This window comes from Myxine glutinosa, chromosome 5 (genome assembly GCF_964187855.1).
Source record: "Myxine glutinosa chromosome 5, kmMyxGlut1.1, whole genome shotgun sequence".
Taxonomy (NCBI): Eukaryota; Metazoa; Chordata; class Myxini; order Myxiniformes; family Myxinidae; genus Myxine; species Myxine glutinosa.
The window spans coordinates 126,164,168-126,185,137 of record NC_136265.1 but is presented as its reverse complement, the minus strand read 5'-3'; the positions used below and the strand labels follow the sequence as shown (position 1 = coordinate 126,185,137).

Below are 20,970 nucleotides of genomic sequence, written 5' to 3'. Positions count from 1 at the left end.
GGTTTCCCTCTGGTTGTTATCTCAATTTGCAGGTTTCAGAAGGTGGGAGGAAGTTCTCCCAGAACTCAAAATCTCCACCTCCTTTATCGGTAAAGGATCATTATTCATGAATCACATTGTGAAACTTCGTTCTGGGCCTTGGCTGCGAGCTTTGTTTATTTCAACTGGTTCATGAATCTTTCTCCTTTACCGTTAGTCCCCCATGCTTCATGCACAGAATACGCTTTGCAGTGGAGGATGATTCCCTTCGCCTCTGAGCTCCAGCTCTGTTCATTTCATCTTCTCCGAATCTTGTGGAACCTCGTAGTTGTTGGTTGTGGACTCGGTGACACCTTTTTAGCTTCTAGATTTGGTGTTTAGCTCTGTCCTACAACGAGGCAGGGATCCCCTTTCTCACTGGAGTTGTTAGGGTTCGGGTTAGTGTTTCGTAGGTAGTGTTTCGAGCATACGTTCGAGTACGCCACTGTGTGCCTTTCAAAGTCTCCAAAATTTCCAGTCGATGTCGAATTTGTCTTCCGGATCTTCAGCAGATTTTCCATCCGGAGTCATCAGTCAGCAGTGATTCATCAAGTACCTCTCCATAACTTCTGATGTGCTGCGGTCTCCAAGAGCCATCTTTCCGATTTGCCACACCTGGTAACAAAAGTAGTTTCATAATAATCAGGTTAGTTACCCAGTTAACTCAATGGGTCATCATCATTTTATATGCAGTTTGTGGCTGCTTGGTTGCATCATTTTCTAGAGGCACAGCTGTGTCGCAAATGCAACACCCTCTGCTGGTTAGGGCAGGGAATTGTAATTTGTTCAAGATGCCGGCGATGGCTTGCCTACTCTTCGAGAAGGACACCACGGGATCTTTAACATCCACCAACGAATGCTGACAGCCGGGACGCCCGTTTAACGTCCATGCGAGGGACGGCGCAAACACTGACAAATCAACACCCTGACTGTGAAACACCAGGATGACAGTTTATAGTTAGGTTGGGATTCAAACCCAGGCAAGACAGCTTAGAGTTCTATAGCCCAGACAGTTCTCTTGAACAAGCCCGTGGCACGGAGACAGCCGATCGATCTCGCAGGAGCGACCAAGAGATCCCCCACATCGAGGAAGGTGCATCACCTTTACAAAGTCAGGGGAGAGAGAGAGAGAGGGGGGGGGAGAGAGAGGGGGAGAGAGAGGGGTAGAGAGAGGGGGAGGGAGAGGGGGAGAGAGAGGGGGAGAGAGAGAGAGAGGAGAGGGAGAGGGAGGAGAGAGGGTGAGGGAGAGAGAGGAAGAGAGAGAGGGAGAGAGGGGGAGAGAGAGAGGGAGTGAGAGGGGGAGAGAGAGGGGTAGAGAGAGGGGGAGAGAGAGGGGGAGAGAGAGGGGGAGAGAGAGGGGGAGAGAGAGAGAGAGAGAGAGAGAGAGGAGAGGGAGAGGGAGAGAGGGTGAGGGAGAGAGAGGAAGAGAGAGAGGGAGAGAGGGGGAGAGAGAGAGGGAGTGAGGGGAGAGAGAGGGGATGGAGAGGGAAAGGGAGAGAGAGGGAGAGAGAGGGGAGGAGGAGGAGAGGGAGAGGGGGGAGAGAGAGAGAGAGAGAGAGAGAGACAGACGAGAGAGGCAGATAAGTGATAGAGAGACAGACGAGAGAGACAGACGAGAGAGAGAGAGAGACAGACGAGAGAGAGAGAGAGACAGACGAGAGAGAGAGACAGACGAGAGATAGACAGACATGAGGGAAAGGGCTGGTCCATGGGGACCGTTCGGCACTCTGACCATGACCGCACTGCCCTGACGAATCTGGGCAGCAGGGAAGAATGGGGAAGATTTGGCCCCCGACTTGCGTTGGCGACTTGTCCCGGCATACAACCACCATGAAGAGGCGTCCCCGATAGTTGTCCACCTACTGTTTATCTGTGTGCTGTGTCATCCTTCTAATAGGTATCTATACATATAAAACACAGTTTGTGTGTGCGTGTGTGTGTGTGTATGTAATGTTACCGATAGACTCCTAAACGGAGAGGCTCACGTACTTGATATTTGGCACAGACATGGCCATTGAGCCTGGGACGAACATGGACATGGCTGACCTAAAAATTTTATGAAATAAATTTCAGCGCGAAATATTTTTATCTCAGCGCGAAATATTATGACCGGAATCTGACCGGTCGCAGAGCAGCGCGCTGATTCGCTCAGAGCGATCACGTGATGTTTCCTGCCGCCATTAACTCAGTTACGTGTTCGCACGTATTTCAGAGCGAAAAGCAATTGCCTTTTTTCACATTTAAGCGACGAACATTGCTATTCACACCACATAGGTTTTTTTCCCTTTCATCTTTAGATTCATATTTTTTGCCATAACGTAGCGCATTATGGCTCTCTCGAGCTCGAGTTAGCCAATCAGCTGGGAGCATGAGGCCACGTTGGCCACGCCCACGACAGGACGCAGAGTTGCAATCGATCGCTCAGAGCGATCACGTGATGTTCCTTGCCGCGCGACTATCTATATATATCACTCAGATCCCTCACAATCGACCACCACCACCTCCTCCTGCAATACTAAATATCACTCAGATCCCTCACAATCGACCACCACCACCTCCTACAATACTAAATATCACTCAGATCCCTCACAATCGACCACCACCCCCTCCTACAATACTAAATATCACTCAGATCCCTCACAATCGACCACCACCCCCTCCTACAATACTAAATATCACTCAGATCCCTCACAATCGACCACCACCCCCTCCTACAATACTAAATATCACTCAGATCCCTCACAATCGACCACCACCCCCTCCTACAATACTAAATATCACTCAGATCCCTCACAATCGACCACCACCCCCTCCTACAATACTAAATATCACCCAGATCCCTTGGAATCGACCACCACCCCCTCCTACAATACTAAATATCACCCAGATCCCTTGGAATCGACCACCACCCCCTCCTACAATACTAAATATCACCCAGATCCCTCACAATCGACCACCACCCCCTCCTACAATACTAAATATCACCCAGATCCCTTGGAATCGACCACCACCCCCTCCTACAATACTAAATATCACCCAGATCCCTTGGAATCGACCACCACCCCCTCCTACAATACTATATATCACTCAGATCCCTCACAATCGACCACCACCCCGTCCTACAATACTAAATATCACCCAGATCCGTTGGAATCGACCACCACCCCCTCCTACAATACTAAATATCACCCAGATCCCTTGGAATCAACCACCACCTCCTCCTACAATACTATATATCACTCAGATCCCTTGGAATCGACCACCACCCCCTCCTGCAATACTAAATATCACCCAGATCCCTTGGAATCGACCACCACCCCCTCCTGCAATACTAAATATCACCCAGATCCCTTGGAATCGACCACCACCCCCTCCTACAATACTATATATCACTCAGATCCCTCACAATCGACCACCACCCCCTCCTACAATACTAAATATCACCCAGATCCCTTGGAATCGACCACCACCCCCTCCTACAATACTAAATATCACCCAGATCCCTTGGAATCGACCACCACCCCCTCCTACAATACTAAATATCACCCAGATCCCTTGGAATCGACCACCACCTCCTCCTGCAATACTAAATATCACCCAGATCCCTTGGAATCGACCACCACCTCCTCCTGCAATACTAAATATCACCCAGATCCCTTGGAATCGACCACCACCTCCTCCTACAATACTATATATCACTCAGATCCCTTGGAATCGACCACCACCTCCTCCTGCAATACTAAATATCACCCAGATCCCTTGGAATCGACCACCACCCCCTCCTACAATACTATATATCACTCAGATCCCTTGGAATCGACCACCACCTCCTCCTACAATACTATATATCACTCAGATCCCTTGGAATCGACCACCACCTCCTCCTGCAATACTAAATATCACCCAGATCCCTTGGAATCGACCACCACCCCCTCCTACAATACTATATATCACTCAGATCCCTTGGAATCGACCACCACCTCCTCCTACAATACTATATATCACTCAGATCCCTTGGAATCGACCACCACCTCCTCCTGCAATACTAAATATCACCCAGATCCCTTGGAATCGACCACCACCCCCTCCTACAATACTAAATATCACCTAGATCCCTTGGAATCGACGACCACCTCCTCCTACAATACTATATATCACTCAGATCCCTTGGAATCGACCACCACCTCCTCCTGCAATACTAAATATCACCCAGATCCCTTGGAATCGACCACCACCCCCTCCTACAATACTAAATATCACCCAGATCCCTTGGAATCGACCACCACCCCCTCCTACAATACTAAATATCACCCAGATCCCTTGGAATCGACCACCACCCCCTCCTACAATACTAAATATCACCCAGATCCCTTGGAATCGACCACCACCCCCTCCTACAATTCTAAATATCACCCAGATCCCTTGGAATCGACCACCACCCCCTCCTACAATACTATATATCACTCAGATCCCTTGGAGTCGACCACCACCCCCTCCTACAATACTATATATCACTCAGATCCCTTGGAATCGACCACCACCCCCTCCTACAATACTATATAATCACTCAGATCCCTTGGAATCGACCACCACCTCCTCCTACAATACTAAATATCACCCAGATCCCTTGGAATCGACCACCACCCCCTCCTACAATACTAAATATCACCCAGATCCCTTGGAATCGACCACCACCCCCTCCTACAATACTAAATATCACCCAGATCCCTTGGAATCGACGACCACCCCCTCCTACAATACTAAATATCACCCAGATCCCTTGGAATCGACCACCACCCCCTCCTACAATACTATATATCACTCAGATCCCTTGGAATCGACCACCACCCCCTCCTACAATACTATATATCACTCAGATCCCTTGGAATCGACCACCACCCCCTCCTACAATACTAGATATCACTCAGATCCCTTGGAATCGACCACCACCTCCTCCTACAATACTAAATATCACCCAGATCCCTTGGAATCGACCACCACCCCCTCCTACAATACTATATATCACTCAGATCCCTTGGAGTCGACCACCACCTCCTCCTGCAATATATATATATAAAACACAGTTTGTGTGTGTGTGTGTGTGTGTGTGTGTGTGTGTAATGTTACCGATAGACTCCTAAACGGAGAGGCTTACGTGCTTGATATTTGGCATAGACATGGCCATTGAGCCTGGGACGAACATGGCCGAACTCAAAATATTTGACGATCCATATTTTTTATTCATATTTACCTCAGCGCATTTCAGCGCACGGAATCAATGGAATCAGAGCAGGTGGGTGCTGATTCGCTCAGAGCGATCACGTGATGACGCTATGACGCTATGAACGCTATGACGCTATGAAAAAAAAAATCGCTATGACGCTATGAAACGCTATGAACGCGATGACGCTATGAACGCTATGACGCTATGACGCTATGACGCTATGACGCTATGACGCTATGAAACGCTATGAAGCTATGAACGGTATGAACGATATGACGCTATGAAAAAAAAAAATCGCTATGACGCTATGAAACGCTATGAACGATATGACGCTATGACGCTATGAAGCTATGACCGCTATGAACGATATGACGCTATGAAAAAAAAAATCGCTATGACGCTATGAAACGCTATGAACGCGATGACGCTATGAACGATATGACGCTATGACGCTATGAAGCTATGACCGCTATGAACGATATGACGCTATGAAAAAAAAAATCACTATGACGCTATGAAACGCTATGAACGCTATGACGCTATGAAACGCTATGAACGCTATGACACTATGAACGCTATGACGCTATGAAAAAAAAAATCGCTATGACGCTATGAAACGCTATGAACGCTATGACGCTATGACACGCTATGACGCTATGAACGATATGAACGCTATGACGCTATGACGCTATGAAACGCTATGACGCTATGAACGCTATGACACTATGAACGCTATGACGCTATGACGCTATGACGCTATGAAACGCTATGACGCTATGAACGATATGAACGCTATGACACTATGAACGATATGACGCTATGACGCTATGACGCTATGAAACGCTATGAACGCTATGACGCTATGAACGATATGAACGCTATGACACTATGAACGCTATGACACTATGAACGCTATGACACTATGAACGATATGAACGCTATGACGCTATGAACGATGTGACGCTATGACGCTATGACGCTATGACGCTATGAAACGCTATGAACGCTATGACGCTATGAACGATATGAACGCTATGACACTATGAACGCTATGACGCTATGGAAAAAAAAATCGCTATGACGCTATGAAACGCTATGAACGCTATGACGCTATGACGCTATGAAACGCTATGAACGCTATGACGCTATGAACGATATGACACGATGAACGCTATGACGCTATGAAAAAAAAAATCGCTATGACGCTATGGAACGCTATGACGCTATGACGCTATGAAAAAAAAAATCGCTCGCTTTACCAAGGGGCTCGCTCTCCACCCGTTCCCCTCCCCTACCCTTCCCCCTCCCCTCCCCCATCCGGCAATGCCGGGTACTTCTGCTAGTACTCTATATTTAAATCTCTCTCTCTCTCTGCCAACATGGACTACCTTATAACTCCTACCCAACTTCGTGATTTCAACTGTCACCATGCCAACTGGCTGGGTGTTGGTTGGTACCTCTTCTCCCAGCCATGGCATTGCAGTGAAGAACTTCTGTGACTCCATATGCCTCACCCTATCAGTGAACTTTCCGACCCGGATTTCTCCCAATGACACGTCCTTCCTTCTGAACTTGGTATTTACAAATATTTTCCTTCAAACGAACGTCTCCTGTTCCTCTACTACTCCAATAGGTCAGTCTGATCATGTGCCAGTCAGACAGCTGCATCAACACCGTCGGTCTGACAGTTCACTTGCAAGCTGCCCTCTCATGCCAAGACTGATCCTTCATTTCACCCTCTCTTGATATTGACACTGCCTGGGAATCCTTCCACACAAGATTGCTTTCCCTATGTACAAATTTATACCATGTTGTCTGCAATTATCACACCCATACTCTCGCCCCTGTTGCAAAGAATCCTGGGTGGGGCAGTTGCCTTCAAACACTGCATTCTCATCCTAGAAGGCAAATCTGACCGAAGGCAACCTCAAATAATTCCACAAATCCTAGAACATGCGTTTGTCCACTCTCAGGGAATGCCAGAAAACAACATCTGGACAACCTCTTCCCTCCAAGGTTAGACAGTTGTTCACCACTACCTCAGGTCATCCCCTATCCATGCTCATTACTTATTTTGACCCCATTCCCAAGCACTCTCCTTTTTCCAAGTTATTGTGATGTCCCAGCCCCCTCTCCCTTACCTTCTTTAGTTTGTTAATTCTTTGTTGCTTTGTTCCTTTTCCTTTCATCCCCACTTTCCCCGTCCTCTTCTTGCCATGTTTCATTCAGCTTGTTCATCTCCATTTGTTCTTCTCCTCCTTCCATTTATTTCATTCTCATCTCCACTCCGCTGTTGGTGTTTCCCCCTTTCTATTTTGTTCCCTTCCATTCTGCTTTTGCTCTTGCACGAGCCTTGTTCATGTATCCAAGAAAAACAAAAAGCAAGGAAGACAAAAGTTTCCTCTCTGATGGGGTAATGACTGTGTGTCCATATCTATATAATAATAGCGTAAGGACTCGACTTTGTTATCCCTTTTACGCCACACCCAGTGACCCGATGCCCACGGCACTAATGGATTTACGATCTACGAACCGCGCTCTTTGTTTATCACGTACAGACATACTCGAAAAATCTGAATTAGCCGACGTTGGGGCGCAAAAGCATCCGATTAACTGCCAATACGACGCCATCTTACGACGCCATCGTATTGGCGTCTGCTGGGTGAAGGCGAAGCAAGCCGTCCGCTGTTTGGACAGTCGAAGGCAACAGCAAGCCGTCCACTGAGTGGACAATCCAGAGCATGCATTTGTGCCGGTGTCGGCGATCGCGGTGAACGCTAACCTCAAAAGTATATCGTAGCGTTGTCATTTAAGTAGATTGCAATAAATACGTTGTTCATATATGCACTCTTCATTCTCATCTTTCTTCCCAACTCTTACTCGGACAAGCAAATCCCCTATGCCATCCATAATGGTACACTCTATCCATACACCACATCCCTTCCATGGATGTTCCACGGGTTTCGGCTAGTCTGCAATAATCAACTACAAATGGACGAGTTGTGTGTGTGCGCGTGCACATTAATGCGTGCACACGTCATTGGTTGCTATCTCCATGTGTGGGTTTCAGAAGGTGAAAGGGAGTCCTCCCAGGTCTCGAAGTATCCACCGCAGTGGCGGATTAACGCACGGGCACACCGGGCATGTGCCCAGGGCCCCAAAAAAGGTTAATCCGCCTCTAATCCACATCCGTTTTAGTAGCGGATCATGATTCATGGACCAATTAGTGAAGTTTTCTTGGTATTTTTGTTTTTTTGTGGAGTTCCACTGGAGCTTTCTGATGTGGATTGTGACACAACAAAATGATCGTCATGACCTCCCTGAGTTGATTACACCAATGAAAATTCGGTCCAATGGACTAACACGCCCACTGGTACCTTGAAGCTTATCATTTTCGTGGTATACATACAAGTTTCGTTGGGAGACGAATGAGCCTTAGATCACTGTTTAAATAAAAAAAGACAAATTTGAAGAACCCCTTCGATCATTTAAGACTGCTCACTCAAATATACTACGATTAACCTGCCGTGCCCTTATGCACAACTTAAAACAGATATCTTGTAAATACTTTCAAGCGTTTGTGTTGTTTGTTTGTTACTTGCAAAATCGAAGATTTTTCAAGTATATTGGTCGGTTGCGTTTGTGGTTCTGTCTGTCTGTTTGTCTGTTTGTTCGTCACCGGCCTACAGGTCACAATTCTAAACCGATCGTCACGAAACTTCACCAAGTTGTTTAGGTCGTCCCAATTGAGAAGCCTATTGTTTTTGGGGTCAAAAGGTCAACATAGACCAAAGGTCACCAACTTTGCCAAATTTCTAAAATCCTCAATTTTCATCCGATTGACTTGAAATCTGAAGAGGACTTGCATATCTGGTCACTGAATTCAACCACCAAGTATTTTTGAGGTCAACATAGGCCAAAAGGTCAACATAGGCCAAAAGGTCAACATAGGCCAAATTTCTAAAATCCTCAATTTTCATCCGATTGACTTGAAATTTGAAGATGACTTGCATATCTGGTCACTGAATTCAACCACAAATTATATTTTAGGTGAACACAGGCCAAAAGGTCAACATAGGCCGAATTTCTAAAATCACCAATTTTCATTTGATTGACTTGAAATTCTAAGAGGATTTACATATATGGTCACTGAATAGGGAAACTAACTATTTTTGAGGTCAAAAGGTCAACTCAAGGTCAACCTTCCAAAATCATCATTTTTCATCTGAAAAATCTCACTTTTCTTCCTATTGACCCGAGCTTTGATCAAGATTGTCAATCTTAATCTTCATGAAATGGACAATTTGCTGTATCAATGGAATTTTTTTTCTTGGGGCTGGGGGGTGGATTTTGTAAGTATTGTCTTTGGGCTTCTTGAAAAGCGTTATATAAAATAAATGTATTATTATTATTATTATTATTATTATTATTATTGTGCTCCGCATGACGTCTTCTTGTTTGTTTGTTTGTTTGTGCATTTATGTGTTTGGTTGTGCGTTTTTACATTATACTTTCACGGCTGAACCGGAGCACCAAGAGGCCCCAAATTTTGGTCGTAGGTTGTTGAGAATTTGGGCAGGGTTTTAAGCTCCGACATGTTGGCCTTGACGTCCGCTTTGAGGCCATTAAAGGCCGCTATATAGTGTGCACTGGGATGTGGGGTCAGACAGTGCTGCCACCAGTCCGCATGCAAATGGCCAATAACTTCATCGCTTTTCAATGTCCAACACATCTCGCAACCACCGCCGGGAAAAGCTCACCCAGCCGGGCAATACCACCTTCGGGCAGCACCGCGGGCAGCCCCACTGCACCTCCTGGCAGCCAATGCTGTCAAACAAACAATTTCACACAATGGTTAAAGGACAACACAGGAAGTCACAGAGTGAGTTGTTTAAGTTCAGACAACACCTACACAACAGTTCACACTTAAAATAAAACCTGGCAAATCACGACTGGAGGCTCCCTATCATTCTATGCTTTCCCAAAAACATGAAAACCTGCAAATAATGTTAACAGCCTCAAATTTACCAAAATCTATGGGGCCTGTTGGAAGGTTTATACAGCAGTGTTATCCAGGAAAAGATGACTGTCATTACAACTCCAATCCAAATATAAACTCCTTCACTTTGATGGTAAAGCTCTGGTGTTGGCTGAGGGTGCTGGCTTGGGATCCTAGGATCCAGAGTTTGAATCCCGGTTTATCATTGGAATTAACACCAGGGGGATTGACTCAGCCTGTCATCCTTCCGAGGTCGGGAAATTGAGTACCAGCTTGCTGGGAGGAATGAGCCATTCGGGTATCCTGCGTCGGTGTGGCGACCCGTCCAGGATTGTGCCCAATAGCCAAGGAAACTCCTTCGGCAGCCCTATGCATCCTCACGGAGCAAAAAAGAATGGTCATCATCATCATCATCACTTTGGTGGTACCATGAGCCAAGCGCCGCAGCGACTATTGCTTCATGGATCATGACCAACAGCACATAAAGTATTGGGCAAAAGTTTGGGTTATTTTCACTTTTGTGGTGCTATTCCCCATTAACCATTTGTGGGAAGGTAGAAATTTGCAACATAGGTAGATAATTCAAATTTTATGAAAGTGAATTTAATATTATAATTACCTTTAAGTATATATATATATAATTAGATGGCTGCCCCCCATTCGTCTGTTCATGGTTTATGCTGATTGGCTGTGTGAGGTTAGGTGCAATGTGATTGGCTCCTGGCAATATTGAATAGTGTATAATTAGAGGCTTAATAAACGCTGATATTAGAAATCTGATTCCATATTTCATGATCATAACTTATGGCCTAAATAAATGTCGAAATCTAGAGTGAAATGGGAATTTTTTATAGGAAAGGCGTTTTTTTTCCCTAACCCGATCAAATTTAATAACAGGCTCTGCGAGACGTCAGGTAAAATGGCTACAAAGTTCATTTTTTTCACTCTTTTAAAGGTAATTATTGTATGCCTGATTTTATTTTACACCACACAGGGACAACAGTGGCGATCTTTCTGGATTCGGAATCTACTTTTTGTGTCAACTTTTGTTGCTCACCTGAACCTCATTGCCTGTTCTGTGTTCTTGCTCTTCCACAACCTTCAACGATGTATAAAAAATATATTTAAAAAAAAATCCAGTATACTTTTTAATAATATGCATATTTATCATGTTTGGCATTTATTTATAAAGTAGTTGCACAAGTGTGTAAAATCACTGTCCATGTATGTAGCTGCTGTTATTGATAGCAGTGTTTCTATGTATGTCTGCATACCACGTCATCTTCTTCTTCTTCGTCTTTTACTGACAACGTTTGAAAATCCAGATATCTTAGAAATTGAATAGATACAGCAAAAGAGGCAGCCAGAACAAGTCTTGAAAGTCAGTGGGAAGTGGAAAGGAAGGATGTTGCCATGTTGGTAGTGATGGGACCTGAAATGCCCATTCACATTTCCTGTCACGGGGGACGTGTCGTCTCGCTTGTATAAAATAAATTCGGAAATTGAAAATGTTTCATTTTTCCTTTACATATTATATTATCATGTGTTCGCTAAATCTACTTACCACAAAGAAAACATGTTGGAAACAGTCTGTTGATTTTTGTACAGTAAATAATCTTACTATAATTCACCAAATGTCCGTCCGTCCGTTCGAAGGTACCGCCAAAACGGCTCCCGTATGTGATTTTGGGTGGGTATTCCTGGGACCCCTGGGAGTAAAATAGGCTACATTGTTTTTCCAATTTTTCCAATTTTCCAGTTTTTCCAAACACGATGGAATCATATTTACCGATATGAACAGTGATGTGGCTTTTGTTGAAATTCTACAAATACTGTTTATTCTACGTACCAGGAGAGAGTAGATCGACTCGTGACGAACTCTTCCTATATAAACGTGCGGCTCCGAAGTAACATGGCAGCGTGTGCAAAGCGACTGAGAAACAGGTGTAGCGGCCGCTTCCGTGTTACAGATTGGGTGCGCACTCTTCACACATAAACATGCGACTGAGAAAGACGTGTAGCGGCCGCTTCCGTTTTGCAGAATTCAATCTTTTTTCAAATTGGGCGCCATGTACTGTTTAGATTTTGATTATTTGCGTGTGATATGATTCAACGGATGTTTATATGAATCGTTTAAAATTAAAAAGCCTTCAATTTCTGATATTTTGCCTTTTCATTTGGGCCTCCCAATTGAAGCCCCGCCCATAGGGCGAGTACCGTTGCTAGTAATAATAATAACTAGATGGTATTCAAAGAATACTTACCCTGCGCAGTCAACATGTTGCGAGCCAACTCTTCTGTTTTTGAACATTTTTTAATTTGATCCAATATGGCTGCCAGACCACGTGAGAGATGACATCATAAATTTATATTCTCTAATATAATTGTTGCGTAGATCACGCTCAATACATTTCAAACTGATCAGACTAAACATTGTCCCTGTCGAATTATGATGTCATAATTATGGCACCAATGACATCATCGTTAACAACCCCTATTCCCCATATGGAGTTCTTTACAATGAGCCATGTTTCAATTTTTTCCATGTAGCAGTTTTGGAGATTTAGAGGTGCAACATTTTTCGGTTTTCCAAGATGGCGCCTGTAACACATGACCTGTGACGTCATGATTATCATTAAAATATTCTAAAGGAGGAGGCGCTCCGATGGTGAAAATTTCGTATCCATCAGACCAACAGTTGCTGAGAAAAAATTAATAATGATCGGATGGATAAGTGTTGCATTTGTCGAATTATGATTCCATAGCGAAGGCACCGATGACATCATCATTAACATATCTTATTCCCCATTGGGAGTAGTTGACAATGAGCCAGGTAGCAATTTTTTCCATGGAGTGGTTTCAGAGATAAAGAGGTACGAAGTTTTTCCAAGATGGCGCCTGTACCACGTGACCTATCGCGTCATAATAATCATTGAAATTTTCTACAGGAGGAGGCCCTCCTACGGTGAAAATTTCATGTCAATCGGACCAACGGAGAAAATGAATTTTTAACATACAGACACACACGGCACAAGTACGGCACACGTACGCAACTGAATGATTAACCCCGCTTTTCGCTTCGCGAGCGCAGGGTAATAAACGATTGCAGTAATCAACACCAGTTATTTTAATCTAAATGACAAGAAATCACAACAAAATTTGCAAATTAGTAAATATGTGAAATTAGTTTTCATCAGCTTGTTCCCTCATATGAAAGTCATTGAAGGGGTTCAGAATGGCGTCAAGGAAGCAACTTTCAACAGAACATCGTGCGAAGATCCAAACTCTGCGAGAAGAAGGCCACGCTATGAAGAGAACAGCAGAAAATGTGAAGATATCCTACAAAGGTGTGAGGTAGTCCTGGGCGATATTGATATTTTTGCGAGTCAATTATTGTCCCTCCAAATATCGATGATCTAGCGATATATCGACATTGCACAATCACATGTGCTGACATAGTGTGGCCATCCAGTGGCGATAGCTGGCGCTTGGGGGTTACACACTATGGATGTTTCCATAACTCAGATGATGACCCACTGTGCAATAGCTCAATGATATTGGTGTTTATCGCCATGTAATCTGGCTTTAAATTGATGAAAACACTTTCCTGTGCTCTCATTGACAATAGTGTTTGTGTCATTGTCATACAAACACATCTGACATATTACCTACTCAAACCCCGGTTTCGGTGCACCTCTGAGTCTGGAGCGGGAACACGGCAGAAAGATTTGTTATTTTGAGTGTTCTAGTAAACCATGGTAAAACCACCCAATGCAATTGTAGAACAAAACAAGTAATTGGATTAAGAATTCTCACATACACAATAATAACACTATTACAGAAAGTACAATGAAAATATCACTTGCATCTCATGAACAATACATATGATGGTACTGTAGAAGTAGGACTTCTACATGGATTAATTAATTAATACTATCTTGAGTTAATTGTAGTTCTTGCAGGAAAATCACAGAAAGTTTGTATAAAATGTCTGAACCATTTCATCTCTTTATACATATGGAAAATGTATTCCTTGAGCTGAATAATGAGTAATGCTGTATTGGGAATTGTGAGGTGGAAAGAACATGTGGTCGAACCGAATTCTTTTTCAGCAATGCTTGTATGAAATCAGATATACTTTCGTCAGGCTGACAGAAGTCCAAAAGGAGTACTGCAGTGAGAATCATGTTAAAGAAGTAATGTTTGCTCAGAGAGACCCGAAAGGAACTTTTTTCTACAAAACATCTGTGCGCAATTCTCTCAAAGCATACCTACTAGTTCTCATGGTTTGCAGGAGCAAAGCCAGATGGAACCATAATGTGTGCAAACCCCCATCTTTCCCTTGAGAGGGACTTCCAGGGACTTTTACATGCATAAAAGGAAGTCGGAAAGCTGGGAGAGAAAGAAGGACGACGGACGTGCTCTACCGTTATGCTGCGCAATTCTATGTTGTAACCAAGTGAACTCTGTGACATTTTGTATGTAATCTGTGCTTATTAAACCGAGATTTCTTCTTCCTAATGATACTTAATAAATTCTCCTAAAACCAACCAATTGGTGGACATTGATGAGACCAGCACACCTCTCTTCTTCCACACCTCATCTCTCTCCAAATAATCCTTCTTTGACAGTACCATCAGTCCCCAATGCTCTCAAAGCAATAAACTCACGATATGCCAAACGTGAGTGGAATGTAACATTCCCCAAAGTCCATGCACGAATCTCCATGCGGGGTGAAGGTCGAGGTCGTGCAGAACGGCAAAACAACAGGCAGGTATTGGCGCGGCTGTGGATGAGTTACGAGGTGAGATGTAGATATGGGAATTGAGCCGATATGTAAACCAATGGCAATCAACACGATGAGGTCGATATGGAAATCCCAACGACAAAACAAGATGCACCAAGAGGACTCAACCTCGGTCTTCTTCTTCGAGGACAAAATGGCGTATCGGCCCGTAATGGAGGCGCCTCATTTCTCCACTGACGACTCACACTTGGTGATAAAACCTGAGACGCAGGTTTAATTGCACTCGCAATATATGACGATATCGCGCAATCCCTTTCATGGGAAACCTCAACTCATTCGTGACCAATATATAAAAACAAGTCCGCTCGCAGTCTCGATGTGACTCTAAGCTCTCTCGTCCTTTCTCTGCCCATATCGATCTCTCTTCTTCCGGTCTCTTTGCCGCATTTTCCTTTTTTCTTCACAAACACTTATTTTTACCTTTTACTAAAGTCATCTCCATCTCACACAAAAATCTTAACAACAATATTAGCTGAAATTAAAAATCCTACAAGTATATAATAACAACAAAGGCGGAAGTGACGGATCCTTAACACACAACATCATTTCTATTGGCTTTTTTTGAACATTAATTGCACTTTTGCAGCGTGGTGAAGAAGCCGCTGTGGCCCAGCATCGGACTTCATCTATCTTCTTCTTCTTCTCTTCCCTTTATAAAGGATGAGGTCCAATGGTACCAAGCTTCTGCCCTGCATCAACCACAATGCTCTTCCACTTCCCTTTGTCCTCTGCCCTCTCTCTCTCTGTCCTCCAACGACTCCACCTTATTGATATCACTCCTCACACAATCTACCCCTCCCACCCATCTCAACCTCGGTATACCTCTTTTCCTCTTACCTTGCCTCCTCAACCTATCCTCTCTCTTAGCCAACAACCTATCCTTCTCTCTTCCTCCATCTGCACCAAATATCCAGCCCATCTCAGCCGGCATTTCACCAATCTCCCCGTCAAGCTCATCTGCACACCAATCTCCCCCCTCAGTTCATCCATTCTCCTTCTATCCGCCCTCTCTCTTGCAATCCTCCTGTCACCCAGCTATTCTCACAAACCTAAAGCCTCTGGTGTTGTCTCCCTATCAGTGCCACTGTTTTGAGACTGTAAAGGTAGGCCGGCATCACACAAGTCACCATGACTTTCCTTTTCAATTCACTTGAAATCATTCTGTCTGCCATTACACCCTCCTCTACACATTCACACCCAACAGTATCCTCTTCCTCACCTCCACTTCTGACTTACCATCCCCGGTCACTGTTCCCCCCAGATACTCAAACCTATTTTCTTGTCTGATCTCCCTTCCCTCTAACCTGATATTCATTTATTTTCTCTGCTGCCCAACCCACATCACCTCAGTCTTCTCCATACTAATTTTCAGCCCATGCTTCCAAAATGCCTTCTTCCACTCTTCCAGTACTTCATGCATCTCCCACCCACTCTCCACCACAACAGCAGATCAGCCGCTTATCACATCCTCCCATGCTACCCCTCATGTTCACCTTCCTCCTTACCAGCTCCATCACCATGATAAACATGAGTGGTCTGAGAGCTCTTCCCTGCCTCAAACCAATGTTCACATTGAACTCCTCTGACATCCCAGGACCAACCAAAAGTCTTCTCTTCGTTCCCTTGTGCATCCCTTCCACCAACCTAACTTCTGCTTCCGGAGCTCCCATCCATCTCAATGTTACCATCACCATCTCTCTCAGACAGTGTTGTAGGCCTTCTCCAGATCCACAAATCCTAATGCATCATTATGGCGTTACGTCTGGGATGGCATTACGTCTCACATTAGGCTAGGCCCCTACGAACGTGCACATCAGCCCAACATCCAGCACTCAAACTGTCCCATACTTATGTATTTCTTTAAAGCTTATTTTTTGTTTATGATGGGCACATGTGGGGATGAAATGCTCATCGGCCACGATGGTAGTTGGGAGGGGTGGCGGAAGGTGGGGAGAGGGAGCAGGTGAATGTTGTTTGATTGACTATAGTGTTTGTCACTCTGAGGGAACACATGTTTGCGAGCTGCCTTGGAGGCAGCACTTTTCGTATGCATGCTTTGCCATCTTTGCCAACAAAAGCTCTCCTATGCGGAATTTGAGTCGGAGTTCAGATGTGATGATTTTACCGGGCGCAAAAAGTTCCCTTCCCCACCCTACAGGGTGAGATGGTGGTGCACAGCTGTCTTGACGACATGGAGGGAAGAATTGGATCGAAGAGATTGTGGAAGGCGGTTCCACAGGTGTGAAAAGAGAGGAATAAATGATTGGAGGTGAGCAGTGGTTGTGGATTTAGGTAGTTTCATTAGGTGGTGGGGGGTTGCCGGTGGACTGTGTGCGTCCAGTAGATACTTGGGGAGAGGTAGGGATAACAAATCATGGAGAGTGCAGAGGGTGCAAGACTAGAAATTAGGCCGAGGAAGACTGAGAGACCAGCAACCTGTCGGCGATGGCGAAGTGATAGGTCCCGGTCCATAGACTCAGCTTCATCGTGACAGACTCTATAAACGATTTGGAGAAGCAAATTAAGAACATGGTACCAGGCTGGGTTGACTGTGATGTTCTGTATTTAGGATGAGCTTAAGATCATATCCAAGTCGGTAGCAAAGGATGCTCCTGAAATCTGTTTGCTGTTCAAGTGGATATTTGTACAACGCAAGACCATTTCATACAGTTGTTCATTCGAGTGATGGAAAAATATTATCCAGGAAAGAAAATACGTTCTCCGGGCAAATGAAAGACAGACATGGTCTACGCGAGCAGCGAGTCCATGAACAATACAGCACCTGAGCTACATTATAAAATAACTTGGGATTAGATTAAGGCAAAGGTTCCTCAACAAATAGGTCGACTGCAGAATCAGCGGTGGCTGTACAATAAAGATGGAAATGCCGTTCCTGAAAAATATTGGGGGAAATTAAACAGGATTGGTGCGCACATTAAACATTCCAAATGAACAAGTGGGAAGTTTACAAAGTAGTGGGGGTGAAGGAATTGGCAGGGAGAAAATTTGAGGAGGAAAAGGAGAAAGATCTTCTTTGTTTCTTATGCAGCACGTGACTGTGGCCTGTGGGTAGTGTCATTCTCTGGAGGCGCAACTGTCCTACTGATGCAGTTCCCCCTGTGGGTTCGACCAGGAATTTGTAATTTCAGGGCGCTGGCGATAGTTTTGCCAACTCTTCGTGAAGGACACCGTGCGGGATCTTTAATGTCCAATAAATTCATGTTCAAACATGGGACACCCAGTTTGAGATGCGAACCCAAGCGAGGCAGCTCAGAGGTGAGTGTGCGTACCTCTAGTCTAGACTATCCTGCCTGCCAGTAGAAACGTAAGGAGAGAGAGAGAGAGCGAGAGCGAGAGCGAGAGCGAGAGAGAGAGAGAGAGAGAGAGAGAGAGAGAGAGAGAGAGAGAGAGAGAGAGAGAGAGAGAGAGAGAAAAGAAAAGAAAAGAAAAGAAAAGAAAAGAAAAGAGACAGACACGAGGGAAAGGGACATAGACCCTTGCCAGATTAAATGGACAATTCCACATCCCACCTATTCTCACTAACTTTGGACATATTAAGGGACTATATGTGAATGATAAACTTACCAGTATTGAGTTACAAAAGCAATTGATGTTCGTTTTTCTTTTCTCCAAGAACATCTGAAGCACTTGAATCCCACAAACCACCGAATGTCTCAAGGTACGAAAGGGAAAGAGTCCATGCAGCTGGGGAGATTCTGCGGCAATTACAACAAGTGTATGTTCATGTGTTTATTACTGCTTTGACTAGAACAAAGAATAATAACAAGTTAGAACATCGATTTCCAAGCTGGTGAGTCACACCAGGTATACTTGACTGAATTAATCTCGAGGGATGTCACCTACAAGTGACCTCCTCCAAAGATACTTGCCTGGCAAGAAGCAAACGTCAGTAAGATTTCACACGTTCAGCTCTTCGAGCAGGTGATATTTCCATTTCAAATTTACTTGTGAAAGCAATCAGTATCATCACCACAATGTCCCTTTCTTAACAACAAGAAACGCAGTAAAGCTGTTTGTGCAAACAAATAAAACAGACACATGTGGCCTCACGTTTCTCCTTTGCGCTGCTTCGGAAGGATCGTCAAACGATCCAACCGATCGATTCCCATGGTTAGCTAATGGAAGAGAAGCATTCACTTTAGCTTCTGGGCCTTGTCATCAACCTTGACCTCTTATGTGCCAACCATATAGTAATGTTGACTTCCAAAGCCAGCCACAGACATTCCTTAATACACGTCATTCGTAAATAAATCAGAACTACTCACAGCTAATCTACTACAATAAACTTCTGGAAAATCCTCTCTATCTCTTTGTTGATGACTCCACTCTCTGCCGCTCCATATCTCAACCCTCAGATCGGCAGTCTTCAGCCTCCTCACTCTCTGCAGACCTGGACAAAATCACAAACTGGTCAAACAAGTGGAACATGTCTTTCAATCCTGACAAATCTCACACTCTCACTTTGTCTCTCTGAAAAGACCGACTGGACAACCCTCCCATCTACTTTCTGAACAATCCTCTCCAAGAAGTTCGGTCACTCAAGCTTTTGGGTCTCACTATCTGCCATGATCTTTCCTGGGAAAACCACATTTCCAAGCTGGTCTCCAAAGCCAGTCGCCGACTGGGCATCCTCCGTCGTGCGAAGTCCTTCCTTGGCACACCTGAGCTCCTCACCACATACAAGGCTTTCATCCGCAGCTCAATGGAATACTGCTCTCCCCTCTGGGCTGGTGCTCCTGCCTCACACCTAGCTCGGCTTCACGCTGTTGACACCAAAGCTTTCAGAATCATTGGAATCTCCCGCAATGAAGCTAACTCCGAGGGCCTTTGACTTACTCACCGCAGGCAGGTTGGTGGTCTTTCTGTCTTCTACCGACTCCTCTCCGGCCTTGCTCCCCTGCTATGTCTGTGCTCTGTCCCCCAAATATTCCTACAGGACGCACAAGATCTGCCAGCAACCCTCTTATGGTTAAACTGCCAAAATCTAGACTCTCTGCTCACCTTCACTCTTTCATTCCTCTTTTCTCCCGCCTCCGGAACAGACTCCCTCACTCTCTTCAATCCCACTCCTCCCTCCAGGTCTTTAAAACAGCTGTTCACCACCATCTCTTATCTTCCCCCTCACACCTAGCTCGGCTTCACGCTGTTGAAACCAAAGCTTTCAGAATCATTGGAATCTCCTGTGATGAAGTTAACTCCGAGGGCCTTTCACTCACTCACCGCAGGCAGGTTGGTGGTCTTTCTGTCTTCTACCGACTCCTCTCCGGCCTTGCTCCCCCAGCTCTCTCTGTGCTCTGTCCCCCCAATATTCCTTCAGGTAGCACAAGATCTGCCAGCAACCCTCTTATGGTTAAACTGCCAAAATCTAGGCTCTCTGCTCACCTTCACTCTTTCATTCCCCTTTTCTCCCGCCTCTGGAACAAACTCCCCCACTCCCTTCAATCCCACTCCTCCCTCCAGGTCTATAAAACAGCTGTTCACCACCATCTCTTATCTTCCCCCATCCAAAACCTTGATCTTTTCTACCCCCGCTAATTCACCCCAGATACTTTTTTTTTTGAAATTCCAACTTCTTTCCTGGAAGTCCTTGCAGTGTTCATATGTTTTATACCTCTCCCACCTCCCCCAAAGCCCTCCCCCTCCCACATTTCTCCCGATGTCCCTGCTCTCAAATGTTGTGTTTGTGTCCTTCCCCCTTTCTCCCCATCCTGTCTGCCGCTCCCCTTATTTTTGTGTTTTGTGTGTCGGTTTGACTTTTTGTGTGATTAATGTTAGCTCTTTCACGAGCCTCGAACTTGTATTCAAAAAAAAAAAAAAAAAATCCAAAACCTTGATCTCCTCTACCCCCGTTAATATATAACCCAAATCAACCCTCTTCAAATTCCGTTTTCTTTCCTGAAA

The 20,970-nt window shown here is 44.8% G+C and overlaps 1 long non-coding RNA gene across 1 annotated transcript; it reads right to left on the bottom strand.

Moving 5' to 3' along the window:
* Positions 1 to 480: 480 nt before the first annotated feature.
* Positions 481 to 18,680, bottom strand: LOC137428251 (uncharacterized). The gene is made up of 3 exons (XR_010984676.1): positions 18,634 to 18,680; positions 10,003 to 10,069; positions 481 to 633 (listed from the first exon to the last, which is right to left on the bottom strand). It is a non-coding gene; the product is annotated as an uncharacterized LOC137428251 (long non-coding RNA).
* Between the last annotated feature and the right edge of the window lie 2,290 nt (positions 18,681 to 20,970).